This window comes from Gossypium hirsutum, chromosome A12 (assembly GCF_007990345.1).
Source record: "Gossypium hirsutum isolate 1008001.06 chromosome A12, Gossypium_hirsutum_v2.1, whole genome shotgun sequence".
NCBI lineage: Eukaryota > Viridiplantae > Streptophyta > Magnoliopsida > Malvales > Malvaceae > Gossypium > Gossypium hirsutum.
In genome coordinates this window covers 77699669-77717862 of record NC_053435.1, presented here as the reverse complement: position 1 = coordinate 77717862, position 18194 = coordinate 77699669, and the positions used below count along the sequence as shown (strand labels likewise).

At 29.9% G+C, this 18194-nt stretch overlaps 1 long non-coding RNA gene across 1 annotated transcript; it reads right to left on the bottom strand.

Moving 5' to 3' along the window:
- Positions 1-2903: 2903 nt before the first annotated feature.
- On the bottom strand, positions 2904-6052 carry LOC107933997 (uncharacterized). Its single transcript, XR_005906145.1, has 6 exons — positions 5800-6052; positions 4773-5642; positions 4153-4197; positions 3967-4052; positions 3339-3386; positions 2904-3267 (listed from the first exon to the last, which is right to left on the bottom strand). It is a non-coding gene; the product is annotated as an uncharacterized lncRNA (long non-coding RNA).
- Between the last annotated feature and the right edge of the window lie 12142 nt (positions 6053-18194).

The following is an 18194-nucleotide window of genomic DNA, read 5'->3' as shown; positions in this document are numbered from 1 at the left end:
CATCTGGTAAACTGATTTTTCACCATTTTTAAGCCATTTTCACATGATTTTGACACACGACCATGCTTAAAACCCGTGACCTTCACACGACCAAGACACACGGTCGTGTCTTTTGCCTGTGTACTATCCTGACTTTATATTTAAGGATACAGGGGGCACACGGTCTATCAACATGCCCATATGCAAGCCGTGTGTCTCATACGGTCTGATCACACGCCCGTATGACATGCCGTGTGGACTCAAAATGAACCTTATAGTTCAAATTTACCAACCCTGCACACCTTGAATAACAAGTAATTTAAAATACAATCTTTCGACCAGTCCAAAACATGATTAAACATATCTAATACACACTAAAACCAATAGTATAACGATTTAACTCATGTATTTTCAATAACTATTTAACATAGAATTTCCAAACATTATACTTAAATACCATCCAAATCAATTCAAAATAAACTATATAAGTGACTATTTTATAAACATAAATTTTGCTTATATAGATTAACCTTTATCATCCTTACACTAGTAATATTCATACTAAAAATAACATTAAGATAACCTAGGTACATGCCATTCCTCAAGATAAGATACATCACCAAGTATTTGAGTTCGAGAGTTGGCTTGGATGCTGAGACGTTATTTACTTTGTACATAACCTATGCACGAAAACAAACCGTACGCTGAGTATACACTCAGTGGTATTTCTATAAGCCAATACTTAATTTATGCATTTATACTTAAACCATAGAATCCAATAAATAAACACATCATGAACATTCAATTAATTGTCTTCATTTCATAATAACATTTATCATCAGAATCACAACCAGTAAGATATTCAATTCAGTTAGTATCATTCAGTCTTCAGTGTAGTAATTTACCCCTATTAACATAACTCGGACCTGGACGGATACACGGATTCAACCCACACACCAGGATAGTATACAGTGTTTCATCGGCCGAAGCCGGAATACAGCATAACAGTAATAGTAACAGTAACAATAGCAGTAACGGTACACAGAGTACCTTATCGGAACGAATTCGGAACAGTAACAGTAGTTGACACTTATAGTGCCTTATCGACACAAAGTCAGAAATATCCTTGAACACTTCCAATCCTATGGCATGCCAACTATATCCGACTTAACCCGATACTGTTAATAGGATTTTCGTATAACAGTTATTACATTTCAAATTTAACGATACTCACCTTTAACTTACTTACCATACATAGTAAAGTAATACATACAACATTTAATTTAAAAGCTTAGTTAATAGAAATACAAACTGTGGTTCTCGAGTTTATTCGTTATTTTCGCTCACTTCCTCTTTTCCCTTCTTTGATGATGTTTCCGGTGCTACGTTAGCTATAGAAAAATTAACATTTAAAATCATCAATACATATCATTTAATAACACACTATTATATTTTCCATGTAACTTTTACAAAAATTTCAATTTAGTCCTTAAGCCATAGCTAATTCTTTTTCTTCAAAAACCAATCTCATATTTTCATTCTAACCCATCTTTAACAAGTTTTAACATTTAACTTCCTTCATAAAACACTAATTCTACAATTCAATCAATTTAGTCCCTACTATAACAAAACTTTTATCTTTTTTTTACAATTCAATCCTTCTCCCACTTCTAACTTGAATTTCTATCATTTTATCTCATAATTCATCTATTTGTTCAATTTAGTTAACATCTAAAAATTCACTAACTTTCTAAATTTCAACATAATTCAAGTAGGGCTTTATTCTAAGATTCCAAAAACATTAAAATTACAAGAAAATGGACTAAATTGACTTATCAAATAAGCTTCAAACTTTAAAACACTAATTTTTCCTTTTCTTTTTCTTTCCTTTCTTTTTCGTTTTCATTCCCTCTTCCCTTTTTCTATTTTGTTTCTTTTATTTACTTTTAATTATTATATTATATTATTATTATATTTTAGTAATTATTATTATTATTATTTACAGTAAAATATATTTATACTACACATGTATGTATTATGCTTTATACACATGTAATTAATTTTTACCACACATTTGTCACTTAAGCTTTATTTACTAATTTAGTCCTTCGACTTTTCTTTAATCTATAATTAAACTTTTACACTATATTCAATCTAGTCCTTTCACTAAATTAGCTTTAATTCAAGCTAATTCACTTAGCCAAAGTCTAATTAACTACACTACTAGCTTCGTAAATATTTCTAATAAATATTTATAAATTCATTTTACAGAAATGATGACCCCAAAATTTAATTTTCTAATACCAATAAATTTTAGGTCGTTACAAAATAACCATGATATGATTATTGCTATTATCACTATGAGTTGATGTTCTTATTACTATTATAATTGTATTAATATTATTTACTAACATAACATTTTTATTTTGTCTTTTTATTTATTTATTTATTTCTCATTCTAATATCATCATTTCATTTTTTTACCCACTATTATTTTACTTTATTTTGCTAATCTCCATGCCATGTATCATGTTAAAATATATTTATCCATTTTTATATTATGCCCAAATGAATTAAGTGTATATCACTTTAAATGTTACATTCGTTTTACCTAACACATGGGAAGTATTTAAAACCAAGGCAATGTTCATTATTTTTGGGATTCGATGAATTGTGCTCCTAACTTATGTAGTATGACTTCTTCCTAAAACCAAAGTAATCGAATATCCTTTTTAAAATTAAAAAAAATAAGATTTAGATAATGATCGAATGGTGATTATTCTGGTTTTCGAGGGTTTAAAGCATCGCGTCCTAACTTACGAGGCATGATTTTTTCTTCTCGATTAACTCAAAATAAGGCATTTTCCGTAAAATTTAATTTAGTTAAGCGATGTTTTAATCAAATAACAACATGCAAAGAGGAATAGTATTTTAAATTCTTTTCGAATTTCCAATTTTTGATATTAAAACATTAAGTAATCAACTAGGTACTAATTTTGGGCTTTATAAGAGTGCTAATCCTTCGTTATACGTAATCGACTCCCAAGCCCATTTTCTTAGACTTTGTAGGCAAAAAATTATCATTTTGGTAAATATAACCTTTTATTAAAATGATTAAATTTCGAGGTGACCCGATCACACCAAATAAAAAGGATCAATGGCGACTCCATTCTCGATTTAAAATAAAAGTCGATTTCTAAAAAGGTTTCGACGCTAAATGTATAGTGCAAATGCTTGCAAGTTACGGATGTCGGTCATCATAAGATCCTGGATTCTCAGATGTTACACCTGCCATAAACTTGAATGGTCAAAATCACATAGACATATGACGCTTTAAAATCATTTTCAAGGGGACTTACCTTAACAACAACATCTATCTTATCACCTCTTAATCTTGCTTGATGAACCTAATTCAGATACGAACATATGTTAAGGTATATCCATTCGATTCTTATAAGCATTATCCTATTTCTAGAGCCCGAGAACCTCGCAAAACTGTTAAACTTTATGGTAGCATTAAAACAACAAATGTGCCATATCCTGCTATATGTTGGCAAGCATGAAGCTTATTTAATGAAAACGTTTAGCCTTCAAAGATTTTATATGTTTAAATACATAAACCTATACCCTTCCTAGCATGCTCATATAAAAATTTAAGCTAGGTAAAGAAATGAAAAAGTAATACATGTGCGATTGATGCAAAACTGAGAGGATTTACATCAAAATTCTAAAAAAATTCACCGATGCTTTGACAAAACTCCTCTAAAACAAGCTGAACAACATCAAATGTCTTAACATATATAGAAAACAACATGAAACAAAGAAGCACCTTTCTATCAAATTATGACACCCTCCCCTTATAAAATTCTTTAATGAAGTAATTGAATAACTCATACTATACAAAAGAACCTATCCAAAGCCAATTTAATGCGTTCGGGTCATGACCAATGTTAGATTATAAAACAGAGAGAAAGATAATCCACAAACCTTAAAAATTGAAATCATCAACGAGCTCAAAGCATTCCAGCAAAGGATCCTCAGGAAGAAACCTACAATACGGCTGGTAGGTTACCCTACACACACAAGTTGCAAAATCAATACAAATATCTACTGAACACAAAAAAAAAAAAAAATCAACCATACAAATAAACAATCAACAAAAATAAAATTCACCTCTAATACAAAAAGATAACCTTATATCCAGCCTTGATAAAATACCTGCAAATAATCATTTTTTACATAAGCAATATGCATGTTTAAATGTTAAAATGTTTGGAAATCAACTAGTAGAACTTCCAGATTGCTTACCTGCAAAATAAAAGCAAAATGACATATAATTCCAAAATAAGCAACAGGCCAATTGCGAAATTTTTACAAATTAAGAAACATATAAGGAAAATTCAATGGGAAACAAGAAATAAATCCTGAAACAAGTCAAATTTTTTCCAGAAATCTTGAGTTTTTTTAAATCTAGAAAAAATAACATTGTCGGATTAATTAAAACTTGGGGGAAACAAAAAGAAAAAAACCTGATAAAATAAAAAGTTTTTTATTTCTACAAATTTTTTGGTTCATCTAAAAACACGTTGGCAGAGTAATAGTTAGGGGAAAACAAGGTTAAAAAAAAAAACAAATTTATATTTTAAATCTTCAAATTTCTTTGTTAATTTGAGAAAAAAATCATACCCAAATTAAGCCAAATTTGGGGAAACAAAAAATCCTCAAAAAAAAAAAGTAAATCTTTTGAAGAGATATGAAGATAAAGAACAAATAATATGAAAAATTTAATATACCTTTAATCGGGATAAACAATCTGAAGCTAGTGAGCTTATGCAAATCATTGATTTCAACCCATGTTTCAATTTGGGGAAATAATTGGGGAAAGTAAGAGAGGACATTTTGGTCCAGCCATGGTTTCATTTTCATTCCATTTTGAATGGAATTGCAATTCTTAACCCATATGGCAGAATGACTATTACAGGCCTTCCCATAATACAGTTGATTTTCATTACGGGCCGATTCGCCAACACCTCTAACCAAAAAAGGTAATAAATTGGGCTTACTGAATAGACAAGTAAAACTTATGGGATTACATCCAAACAAACATGATGTGAGGTCTTAGGGTTGTAAGAATAATAGATTCATGACTTTTTCATTGAACCAACAAGGACCCTAACTAATTTTGTAGTTAATTTTCAGATGCATGAGGAAAATGGAGCAAAAATAAACTTCCGTCTTGCTTTAATGCTTTCAGCATTGCAATTTAAATGCAAACACGAGATCAAAGTATCAAAGCAGAAAACAACATTAACAAAAATCAGTTAGAAAGGAGCATGCATCACCAAAAACGAAATCATCTTTGTTTCACATTGCAAGGCAGTGAACATGAGAGGGAATAAACAAGCAAGTAGAAGTAGGAAACTAAAGCTATCTTCTCACGATTAATGACACAATGTAAAATAGCAGATTGACAATGTATGTTAACCTACTTGAGCCAGATAACAAAATATGCGAAGACCTTCGGGATCCTTACTGCTCTGAACATTAACGAGTGACCCCATCTTTGAAGTAGTGAAAGAGATATGCTCATTCCCCATCACAACCTCAAGCTCAAGCTCCCGCCGTCCAGCATGGTCAGGCTCTGCCAAGTTGTTATCATCTTCCTTCATTATCCACCAAAACCAACAGATTTTAATTAAATCAGAAACCATAAACTGAATTTTTTTGAAAAACTTAAATCCCAATTGATCATTACAAACAAAAATTACTATTAATCACACAAGTAACCAATCATCAACTAAAAAAATTAAATCTTTTAACCTTTCACAGAGGAAGTAAATGCCGTTAAGTTATCAAGAAGCAGCAAACCTAGCTGAAAAAAAAAATAAGCAATTCGAAAAGCTTAAAGTAATATAGAAAGGAAAAATGATTACAAAAACTGCAGACATAATAGACCCTAAGCCCTAAATTAAACAGAATATTAAGCAAACAATAGAAACAATCTAACAGTCCAATGCAAAATAGGACTACTTTCATTTTGTGCATCTGTAAAACCTAGGCAAAATTTAAGTCCAGAAAGAAAACTAAAAAAAAAAAAAAGCAAAGGCAACACAAAGGAAAAGAAAATGGTTAAAAAAAGAAAGAAAGAGAACTTTGTTGGAAAATATGGACATCACATATACAATATATAATATATAACAAGGGTAATTACATGTTATAAATATGTGTAGATACTCTAATAATTAAGTTCTAATCAAATTTTAATTAATGATGGCCTAATTAGGAATTAGGGCTAATATGGTAAAGTTATAAATATTAGAGTTATGGTCCCCTAAATTACATACAAGATATTTTTTCTAATATCCCATCCTTAGAAAAAAGAGAGCAAATATTCTCTGAATTTCTTATGTGCTAATTTGGAAGATCAAATCCCCAAGATCTAGAAAAACTTCAATGAATTCATGGATTCAGCTACGCTTCCGTATCTAGTTTTATTCTTGATTTATTCTTGATGATTTGACATGACAAATCTTGATTTACAATACTAATTTTATATTAGATATTATTTACGGTTCTAATAAGTGGTATTAAAGCCTCGTCATGTTGAATCATTGAGAATGAATTTATTTTCTATTATTTTTGATTGATTCATTTTTTAGATTTTATAGATATGATATTTCAATTATATATAATGTTGAATCTTTGAAATTCTAGATAATTTTTTTAGGTTTTGATTAATTACGATTCAATCTTTTTAGAGTTATTTTTAATTTGATTTTCATTCAATGTTGAATTTTTGGATTAATATGAAATTATCATGGCTTTTCACTTTCGGTCAGAAAACTTAAACTATATAGGTGTTGGTTTTAAAGGGAAAATTTGTTAAAAAAAAGTTTTGAATCTCGAAGGAATCAAGGTAAGTTTTAATGGAATTGAAGTCTAACAATTGAATTTAAAATATGAATTTATTATTAATGTTTCAGCAGTATTACTTTGGGTTTCTTTTTTTAATGTGATACATGTGTATATATATATATAAAGGTTTTGCTTGTGTTATATATTCTTTGTAATAAAACAAACGAGAATCAAATTTCGTTTTGAAGTGCATTGAATGCAGGTTGTTGTTGTTTTTCTTTAGTCAATTATTATATATTTTAAAGAAATTGCATGCATGTATATTTTGAGTATTCATACAGCTTCAGATATTATTTGCTGATTCTCTAAATTCAATTATGCTTTAATCTTCTTTCATTGTTAATCGATAATGAGGAATTAAGTGAACTTATTATTCTAGAATTTCCAAAACTAAGAATCTGTGCATTCTTGATTTCATGAAAGTTGGTTTGACTGTTATTCTTCAATTGCAATAATATGTGTTCAACTATTAGAATCAATTTTTAATTTTGATTATCTATGGTAATATCTTTGAAATGTATGTTTCAAATATTAGGAATAATAGATTTGGGTTTTTTTTTATTGTTATATGGTGGCTATGAATTTTCATAAGTAGTTGCGCATATGAAAGCTTTTATACAATATGAGATTCTTTTTATATTTGGTAGTTATGGATTTTTTTAAGTATTTGTGCGTATAAAGAAGTTTTATGATAATGTCTTTAGTCATGAATATAAATTTGAGTTTACATGAAATATGTAAGGCAAACTAGCATTATTTTCTATTTTATAATTGTGTGTATATATATTATATGCCTATCAATGATTTTGAGGATTAATGCATGATTGTAGTTTGTGTGAATATGTGTTTATAACCATTATTCAATAGGATATCTTGTATAGTTTAATTGATGAAATTAAGTTTTGATGGATATAGTTGAAGTTGTTAATTTTTTATTTTATTTTATTGCTATAGTTATATATTCAATTTTATGGGTGCTTTGGTGCAAATTCATGTCAACTATATACATATTTAAATAATTTAGTTTTAAGTTTGGTTCTATAATATTAGGTTTTGGCATCTTATGGTTCCAAATATTTAGTTAAATTATGTTGATATGGTCTACAATATGAACTATGAGATATGCCAACTATTATGATTTTGTTTTTAAGATTTATTGTGTAACGCCCGCACGCCCGAAATCGTCGCCAGAGTCGAGTTTGAGGTGTTACTAAACTTAATTCATTGATTAAACAGCTCAAACAATTTATTTTAAAAATTTTCAAACAAGCTGACTAACTGCATCATAGTCGCTTAAAAATTTATATCTCGAGTTCCGAAACTCGAAATTAAGATCCATAAGTTTTTCCTGAAACTAGACTCATATATCTATCTACTAATTTTTTTCTAGAATTTTTGGTCAGGCCAATTAGTACAGTTTATTAGTTAAAGTCTCCCCTGTTTCAGGGTTCAACTGCTCTGACCCCTGTGTATTACAAATCAGATATCTCCCTTTACAGAGTTTCAATGATTATGCTGTTTGTTTCTCTTAAAACTAGACTAAATAAGGAATCTGTACATATAAAGTATGACTTATAATTATTTTTTTACAATTTATGGTAAATTTTTAAATTCAGAATAGGGGATTCAGAGACCACTCTGACCCTATTCCACAAAAACTTAAATATCTCATAAAATATAACTCATATACCTATTTCGTTCCATCCATATGAAAATAGACTTATTAAGCTTCGATTTCATAACTTATTTATCATTTAATTCCATTTCTACTATTTTTAATGAATTTTCAAATTCACGTCACTACTACTGTCTGATTCTATTTTGTGGGCAATTTTATCTTTTCAAGGATTTTCATGATTTAGTTAAGACATAAAGCATACATGTTATCATATATAAACTTGATTAGCCATTCCAATAGCTAATCATTTACATACCCTTTTCTTAGCAAACCATAACCATATCATATGATCATTTATACAAAGTGAGTATATTGCTATACATGCCACTCTCAAAATATACAAGCCATTTTACCAATTTGGGTCTTCGGATAGTGTGAACGAGCCTTCGACCAATCCCGATTCTCAAGCCAGCTTGTCGGAACTACAATGAATGAAAAGGAGGGAGTAAGCATAAATGCTTAGTAAGTTCACATGCAAATAATAAGTAACATGATTATGCAATCCAACATAAACATCATTAAAACACTCATAACATAAGAATACTTACTATCTTACCACAATTTTGTCTCACCAAGTTCTCAACCAAGGATTAAACTCATACCTGTCCATTTTCACTTCTTCAACACATTCATCATCGAATCACTTTCGTTTTAAATATTCTCCATATTCTCTTAGGATTCTCCCGTTGAACACATCGGAATATAATTTCGGATACGCGGATAGTGTGCATGTAAGTGCTGTACTCATAACTGAACAAGCTCAATGGCTTTTGAAATCTATGTAGTCAAGCTACCATGTAACCCGCCCATAAACGAACTCGGACTCAACTCAACGAGCTCGGGCGTTCGCATCCATAAGTGAACTTGGACTCAACTCAACGAGCTCGGATGCCTAGTTACATCTCACGAACTCGGACTCAACTCAACGAGTTCAAAACTCAACCATCCTAGTGACATGTCACTTGTACCCTAATCTATTCCCAAGGTTCAAACGGGATTCTTCTCAATTACACATTTTAATCGTCTTCTTCGAAATATAGAAACCGATAATTGCTAGCATCTCATACATATCAAGTTGTTCACACAATTTGCATATTACCAAATACTAATTCACAAAGCATAATATTTCATGATAATAAGTATAATATCATAAAAATATCATTAAATCACTTAAAATAAAAATTATGTTACCTTATTTACACATGAACTTACCTCGATACAAAATATTAGCAATCGAGCCTATTCCTCGTAAACTTTGTTTTTCCCTCGATCACGACTTGAATCTTGTTTCTCTTGATATATAATACCAAATTAATTTATTTAATACATACATTCATCAAAAAAGCCCCTAGTACGAACTTTGGCAAAATTACCATTTTACCCCTAAACTTTCATATATTTGCACTTTTGCCCCAAGGCTCGTAAATTAAACCTCATCCTATTTTCTTATGTTTTATGACATGTTGATCATTTTTCCCTTCTATGGAAACATCAAATTCACACTCTAACATGTACTTATGAATTATTAGGTATTTTTATCGATTAAGCCCTTTTACTCGTTTTCACTTAAAACCGAGTAGCACAAGTTGTCTAACATAATTTAAAACCTCTTATTCTATCATAAAACACCAAAATACACAAATTTCACCTATGGGTATTTTTCCAAATATGAACCCTAGGTTGAATTATTGCTAGCATAAGCTAAATCGAGCTATCGGGATTCCGAAAACATAAAAATCATTAAAAACGGGGCTTGAAATCACTTACTATGAAGCTTGGAAGTTGAAGAAACCCTAGCTATGGAGAGAGGTAAGGTTTGGCCAAGGCTTGATGAAGATGAACACATTTTGGCCTTAATTTCCCTTTTAATTAATTTTAATTACAAAATGACTAAAATACCCTTAATACCTTTCTTTGAAAATTTTCATATACAAGCCCATTTTTGTCCAAAATTTTAGAAATTGGTCAAATTGCTATTTAAGACCTCCTCATTAATATTCCAAAGCAATTTCATACTAAAACTTCTAGAATACAAGTTTTGCAAATTATTCGATTTAGTCCCTAATATCAACTTAAGCACTTTATGCATAGAATTTCATCACGAAATTTTCACACAATCATGCAATCATATCATAAACCTCAAAATAATTATAAAATAATTATTTTTATCTCAAATTTGTGGTCACGAAACCACTATTCCGATTAGGCCCTAATTCGGGATATTACATATTGGCTTAAAAATATTTTTCAAGTATTCATGTGAATATCTATTTAATCATAAATACAACTTTGGATTTACATGGTAAATTCAATGTAAGTTTTTCTATTTGATTATGAATACATGTATATGCATGAATTGCTTTAGTGTTTTTGTCCATGCCAAAATTATGAATACATGTACTTGTTAATTATTTGACTTTAACCCACTACATTATTTTAGTTTGGTTTTGATATATATGATTTTGGAACAACAAAAAAAAAATAGTCAAAGATTAAGGTTTTCGGTTTTTTATTGCATTATTGAGACAACATTATTTTGGATTATTTCGGAGTCTATAAAGCAATAAAAATAATAGTTTTGACATTTGAATATTGGGTAAATTTTAAATTTAAATATCAGTATGTTTATTTATATATATTAAAATAACTTAATTGAAGCAATAAGTCACTAAAGTGATTTTTTTATATAAATTATTTTGTTTTAAAATATAAAAGGTTGTGTGCATGTAACTTAAGTTATGTTAATATTGACCGGCCCAAATGAAGGTTTGCAATATTACATGTGCAACTATGATAATAAACATGTGACAATTATTTTGTTTTACATGTGAGTAAGAAATTGACCCAAAGGAAGATTTATGGTTCGACATATTCTTATTGTTAATGTTTGATTATTACACAAATATATCACTTACAAGTTAATATTTTGTCCAAAGATAAAATATTAATGGAGTGTCTGATATCTTGAGATGATGTTTACCTTTATTTAAATTATTTTAGTTTAAATTTGAAGTCTTATGTGAGGTTTATGGTTTATGATTTATTCAACTATTATTATATTTGCCAACATCATTGTATGTTGTTTTGGGATAAATATATATACATATATATATTATTATATTTTAATTTGATTGAAATATGAAATTAAGAGAAATATTTTGAAATAAATAAATTCAGATTTTGGCTTTAGGTTTTAATTAAGTATGTCTAATGTTTTAAATATATTAGTTGAAATAAAATGCAGCCAAAATGACCTCTTTTGTGTAGATTAGTTTATTTAAAATATCAAGATGATTATTTATTTTTGTGATTCATGTGTTTATTAATTGACCCAAAGGTAAGTTAATATTTGACAGAATTTCAACATCTATGGTGATAAATGTGTGACAATTATAAGGTCCTTTATGTTAGTAATATGCGAATTACTTCTGAATAAATTTTTAAAATCATATTATAGAACCATAGCATTTCGTGATTCATTGGTACATCGACTTTGATTCTCTATTAACCAATAATTTGGGACCATTAACATGGTTAAAGCCAAACCCATTTGAAGTTCAGATGCAACTGGGTACTCTTTCTACTACTATGTTACTAAATACAGAAATATTTTCAAAACAAAAATGTTTTTTCGATATAAAACACTCATGGCGATAAAACGATTTGATGCCCCTTATGCTGAATCGATGACCTATGTATAAAGGGAGAAGAATTCTTTGAATTTGAAGAAAAAAAAGAAACAACTTTGCTGACAAATTACAATTATACATTATACAATTCTAAGTACAATTAGAAATTCCAAATTATATGTAAATTTTTTGATATAATTTATTGTCAAAGTTTGATTGCTACAACAAGAGTACCACTTACTGTTAATATTACTATCCAAAGACTTGATATTAATGTTGTGTTTGGTATCTTGAGATGGGATTAGACATTATCCTGAATTTATTGTTTACTTATGAATATTAATGTGAGCTTCTTTTTTTTGTTCTATATTAAGCTAATTCATCTTCTAATGCCACAATAGCTGCTAATATAAATTCTTTACAATACTTAATAGGACTAATTTCAATGAATGAAAAAGACACTTACTTATAGGGCTTGGCTGTATGAACATAGACATTGCACTAAGGGAAGAACAACCCGCACCTCTCATTACGGAAAACACCCCTTATGTTAAAATGGATTTTGAGAGGTGGGATTGTTCAAATTGCATGAGTTTAATGATCATGAAGCACAACATTTGAAAAGCCTTTAGGGGCACAGAATCCGAAAATATTACTTAGGCCAAGATTTTCTTAACGAAATTGAGTAACATTTTACTAAAAATGATAAGGTTGAAATGACATCATTTTTGACTTCTTTGATGTTTATAAAGTTTAAGAGTTAAGGAAATTCTGAGCGATCTAAGGGCTATGAGTTTTATAATCCCACAATTAGGAATATTTTTAAGACGAGAATTGCAACATTTTGAGAATATTGAACTTGGAGGGAGAAATAAGGTTAGAGACATTGCTTTTAAGGAGGAATTGAATTCTAACTCAATTCCTTCTATAACTTTTGATGATGTTTTGTAACACCCTAAGCCCGTATCTGTCACCGAAACAAGGTTATTGAGCATTACCAGACTTATAACTCAATCAATCAAACATTTCATGTACATTTCTCAATCAATTCAAAAACCATTAATAAACATTCATATAGTCTCTAATACGAACCCTTAGGGCTTAAAATAATCATTAAAATTAGTTCGGGGCTAAACTAGGTACTCAATAACTTTTTCGAAAAACATATAAAATTTTCAAAGAAACAGGGGACACACGCCCTGTGGCTATGTAACACCCCTTACCCGAGACCATGGTCGGAGTCGAGCATGAGGCGTTACTTGACTTAACTTAAAAGTTCGGGGCATAAAAATTTACTTTCAAATTTAATTTCATCATTCATAATAAAGCTGTCCTCCTGTACAGCAGTCACTAAAATAATTATAATTCAAGCTACAAAACTCAAAATTTAGATCCGTAAATTTTCCATAAAACTAGACTCATATATCTATTCATCATAAATTTTTCAGAATTTTTTCTTTAGCCAATTAGTACAGTTTATTAGTTGAAGTCTCCCCTGTTTCACTAATCGACTATCCTAACCACTCATCACTAAAATTTAATTATCTCTTATTAAAGGCTTCATATGGTGATTAAACTTATTTCTACTGAAAATAGACTCATTAAGGAGTCTATACATATAAATTATAACTCAAAATTCCTTCTGTACAATTTTTAATGAATTTCTAAAGTCAGAACAGGGGACTTCAAAAACATTCTTGCCCTGTTTCACTAAAATTCAAATATCTAAAAGTATATAATTCTTTTGCTTACTCCACTTCTTTTATATGAAAGTAGACTCTTTCAGTTTTAATTTCATATCTCACTCAACTTCTAATTCTATTTCCACTATTTTTGGTGATTTTTAAAAGTTACATCAATGCTGCTGTCCAAGAACTGCTCCTATTGCAATTTTTAAAAAAAATTCAATATAACCCCTTTATAATTGTCTAACCTTCCCTGCAAATTTCAAATCACAACCAATTCCAGTATTTCATCTACTTCATTTAAATACTAATGAAGTTCAACCAATCAACCATTTCAAACTAAAAACATGTATATATTTCGATATCTAACGCAACCATAACATTCAAATTTACTTTTCACTTCAATTCCCTATACATGCCATATAAATCCAAAAAGTTGCTTAACATAAACTACCGGAGTATATCTGGATAGTGTGATTCTTGATGTAGATCCGATCCTCCGAATGTATAAATACGTTAATCTACAAAAACAATAAACACACACATGTAAGCTTATAGAAAAGCTTAGTAAGTTCATAGGCATAAAACATAAATCTTACCAAACACTTGTACACTTATACAATATACACCATTACTAAATTTACCTGTCAACCACAATCTTTGGTGAGTTCCTTGGTATAAACTCACTACTACTTATTCTTTTACCATAATTCCTTTGGGCCCATTTGTCACTTACCATCCTTGATCAAAATTAAGGAACGGTTACGGAAAATTGAGTACTTCACTTTCACTTTGACATATGACCTCTTATCACTTGTCCTTGATCAGATAAGTGTAGCTAGGCTACCACTTATCACTTTGCCACTTGATCAGATAAGTGTAGCTGAAGTTACCACTTATCACTTTATCACTTGATCAGATAAGTGTAGCCACTTATCACTTTGTCTCTTTATCAGATAAGTGTAACCACTTATCACTTTGTTTCTTGATCAGATAAGTGTAACCACTTATCACTTTGTTTCTTGATCAGATAAGTGTAGCCACTTATCACTTTGTTTCTTGATCAGAAGTACTCAAATCCGGTGTTCCACTTAATTTGATCATTTATTCGATTTTCACATTTTTATTTTATTCTCATTTCAACAATAAATACATTTCATCATACATTGTATAATTCATGAAATTAACATTTAATCATTAAATTTCAGCCATATGAACTTACCTGGATCGATTTGCAGAATTTGTAAAAGTTCAGGGACTAATCGGCTACTTTTTCTTTTCCTCGACTTGTTTCAGGTTCTCGATCTAAAATGCAAATTTATTCATTCATCAGCATTTAATTCAATTCTAATTCATTTCACAATTTATGCCCTTTAATTTTCGAAGTTACACTTTTACCCCAAACTTTACAGTTTTTACAATTTGATCCTTACTCAATTAACCCTCAATTGATCTAATTTTTCTCAATTAACACCTTTTTCCAACTATTTTAGACTACTACATAGCCTTTCATACTCAAAACCGCAACACCAAACCTTAATTACCAACTTTTTCACAATTAGGTCCCTAAAATCAATTTCTATCAAAATTACTTAATAAAATCATCATATAACAAAATTAAAGCTTCAATTTCATGTTTATTCATCATAAAAATCCAACACTAATCAATGGTAACTTTCAAAATCAGCCATGGAATCAAAAACTAATGAAATAATTAGTTGGACCTAATTGTAAAAGTATCAAAATCACAAAAATTAGAAGAAATAATCAAGAATTAAACTTACATGATTCAAAAATATGAAAAACCAGCTTATTCCAGACCTCCTATGGCGTTTTTGCTGATAAATTGTGAAGAGATCTCTAGATTTTTCACTTTTGTCTTTGTTTTAAATGTTTAATTTGTTAAGTTTCCAATTTTGCCCCTGTTTCTCCTTACATTCTGCTGATTTTTCTTACCCAACCGTCCAGCCCATATAATTTGGGTCTAATAGCCTTTTAAATCCCTCCACTTTAGTCACTTAAGCTATTTAATCACAATTTAACAAATTTTACACTATTCCCAATTTAGTCCTTTTTAGTTAATTAACTATCCAAACGTTAAAATTTTCTAACGAAACTTTAATACCAACTCAATGACACTCTATAAATATTTCTAAAAATATTTATGGCTCGGTTTAAAATCTTCGAGGTCTCGATACCTCGTTTTTTTTTATTTTAATTATTTTAATATTTATTCCTAGTACACTATTCACTATTTCAAAAATTTTCCTAACTTCACATTTAACTTATACTTACTAAATTTATAATATTTTCTACTCGTTTGTCAGATTTAGTGATCTCGAATCACCATTCCGACACCACTAAAAATTCAGGCTATTACAGGCTAGGTCATGTGGACAATTTAATTTTCGAATTTTAGGTGCAGAGGACACATGACCAAACCACACGCCTGTGCGCATGGCTGTGTGTCACACACGGCTGAGACACACGCCCGTGTGGACGAAAAATAGGCCATTTTCAGGCCACTTTTCTCACCCAATTGGTCTTTCACCTACACAACATCCAAGCACATATACAAGCCAATTTATAACTCTCAAATAAATGCCAATACCAAGTTTTATGCATGATATGTCATGAAATTTATTCAAACACTCAAATTGCTCATTTTATCACATACTTGTTTAAACATATTTATACTTAATATACTAATTCAACAAGTTCAAGCATACAAGCAATTGTCAAGTCTCATATATACATTCATCAAAGATTCTATCAAACATGCGACTAGATAGATCACTAAAATGACCAATTCATTTAAACAAACATTACTTTCAATGTAGTATAAGATGTCAACAAGGTATTTACAATTATATGCATTTACAAAAACTAGTACCCTAGAGCTCACTACACAAAAAGGACACTATCATTGAATTTGCACCCTAGGTACATGCCAAACACAAAAAGAAAATGTCACCAACATTGAGTACGTGATTCCTTTAGAATGCCGAGTCCAATCTTACTATTTATCTAACCTGCAACATGTAAATCAATTTATCATTAATAGGTTCCATTTATTAACTAAACACAATTTCAATCTCCATTAATATGAAATTCTAACATAGTCAAATACGATTTCGATTCTCTCAATAATTCAAGTACTTTATCATAAATCGATTAACAACGTGGCTCCCAGCGCCTAGCGATAAACCGCAGAAAAGGTTGCGCCCAGTGCTAGTCAGATTAACCAACACTAAAAAATGTGAGCCCAGCTCTAGTTGGATAGACCAACAATATTTACACCCAGTGCTAGTCGGATTAACCGAAGATAATTATAGTAAGCCCAGCTCTAGTTGGATAAACCAAGGGTGATTGCACCCAGTGCTAGTCAGATAAACCGGCGGTTGTGTGCCCAGCACTAGTCAGACAAGCTGACAAAGATTGCGCCCAGCACTATTGTCGATTATATCGACAATTGTACGGTAATTTACTTCCATAATTTCCTCATTTATTTTCTTATCATTAATTCCATAATATGCATACATTTTATATCAAGAGTTAATTTAACATTAATCAATTTAAAAAAATATTAGAAGTAAAATTAAGTTCGAGTCCACGAACTTACCTTAACAAAATAGTCGTAACAGTGAGGCCGATAGCTACTTCGTTACCTTTATTTTTCCACGATTCGCGTCTAATTGATTCGTTCCTTAACCAAAGTTCATAATTTCATTCAATTAATGCTATTTCATTAATTTAATAATTATATTTATACATTCACACCATTCTACTATATATTATAAAATTATCCCAACGTTTAATCACTTGTTCAATTTGATCCTCAATACTAAACATAGAATTTAACCACATTAAATCATTAACATCTACATGTAACTTACAAGAATTCCAACTAAATATAATCCATCTAAAACAATCCATCACCTTTACAAAAATTTAACCATTTAACTATGTCACTTTGAATTTATGACTTTCAAGTCCTTAGAAGTTATTACTCACAAATCACCATACAATTTGCCCACTTTAGTCTACAAAACTTTGTATTTCTCATCCATGAAAACTTCCATCACTTTTATTCTTCCACAAAATTTCAAGATGGGCAACCTAATTCATAACATTAAAACACTAAAAATATTATTTTTATGTCAAAACAACCACGTGTCACTTACCAATTTAGGCCTGCATTAAACCCCCCATGTTGAACATTCTTCCCCTTTTCTTCTCCAAATTTTCGGCAACAAGAGCAGAAAATTTTTTCACTTTCTCTTTCTGTCTTCTTTGTACCTACCCTCT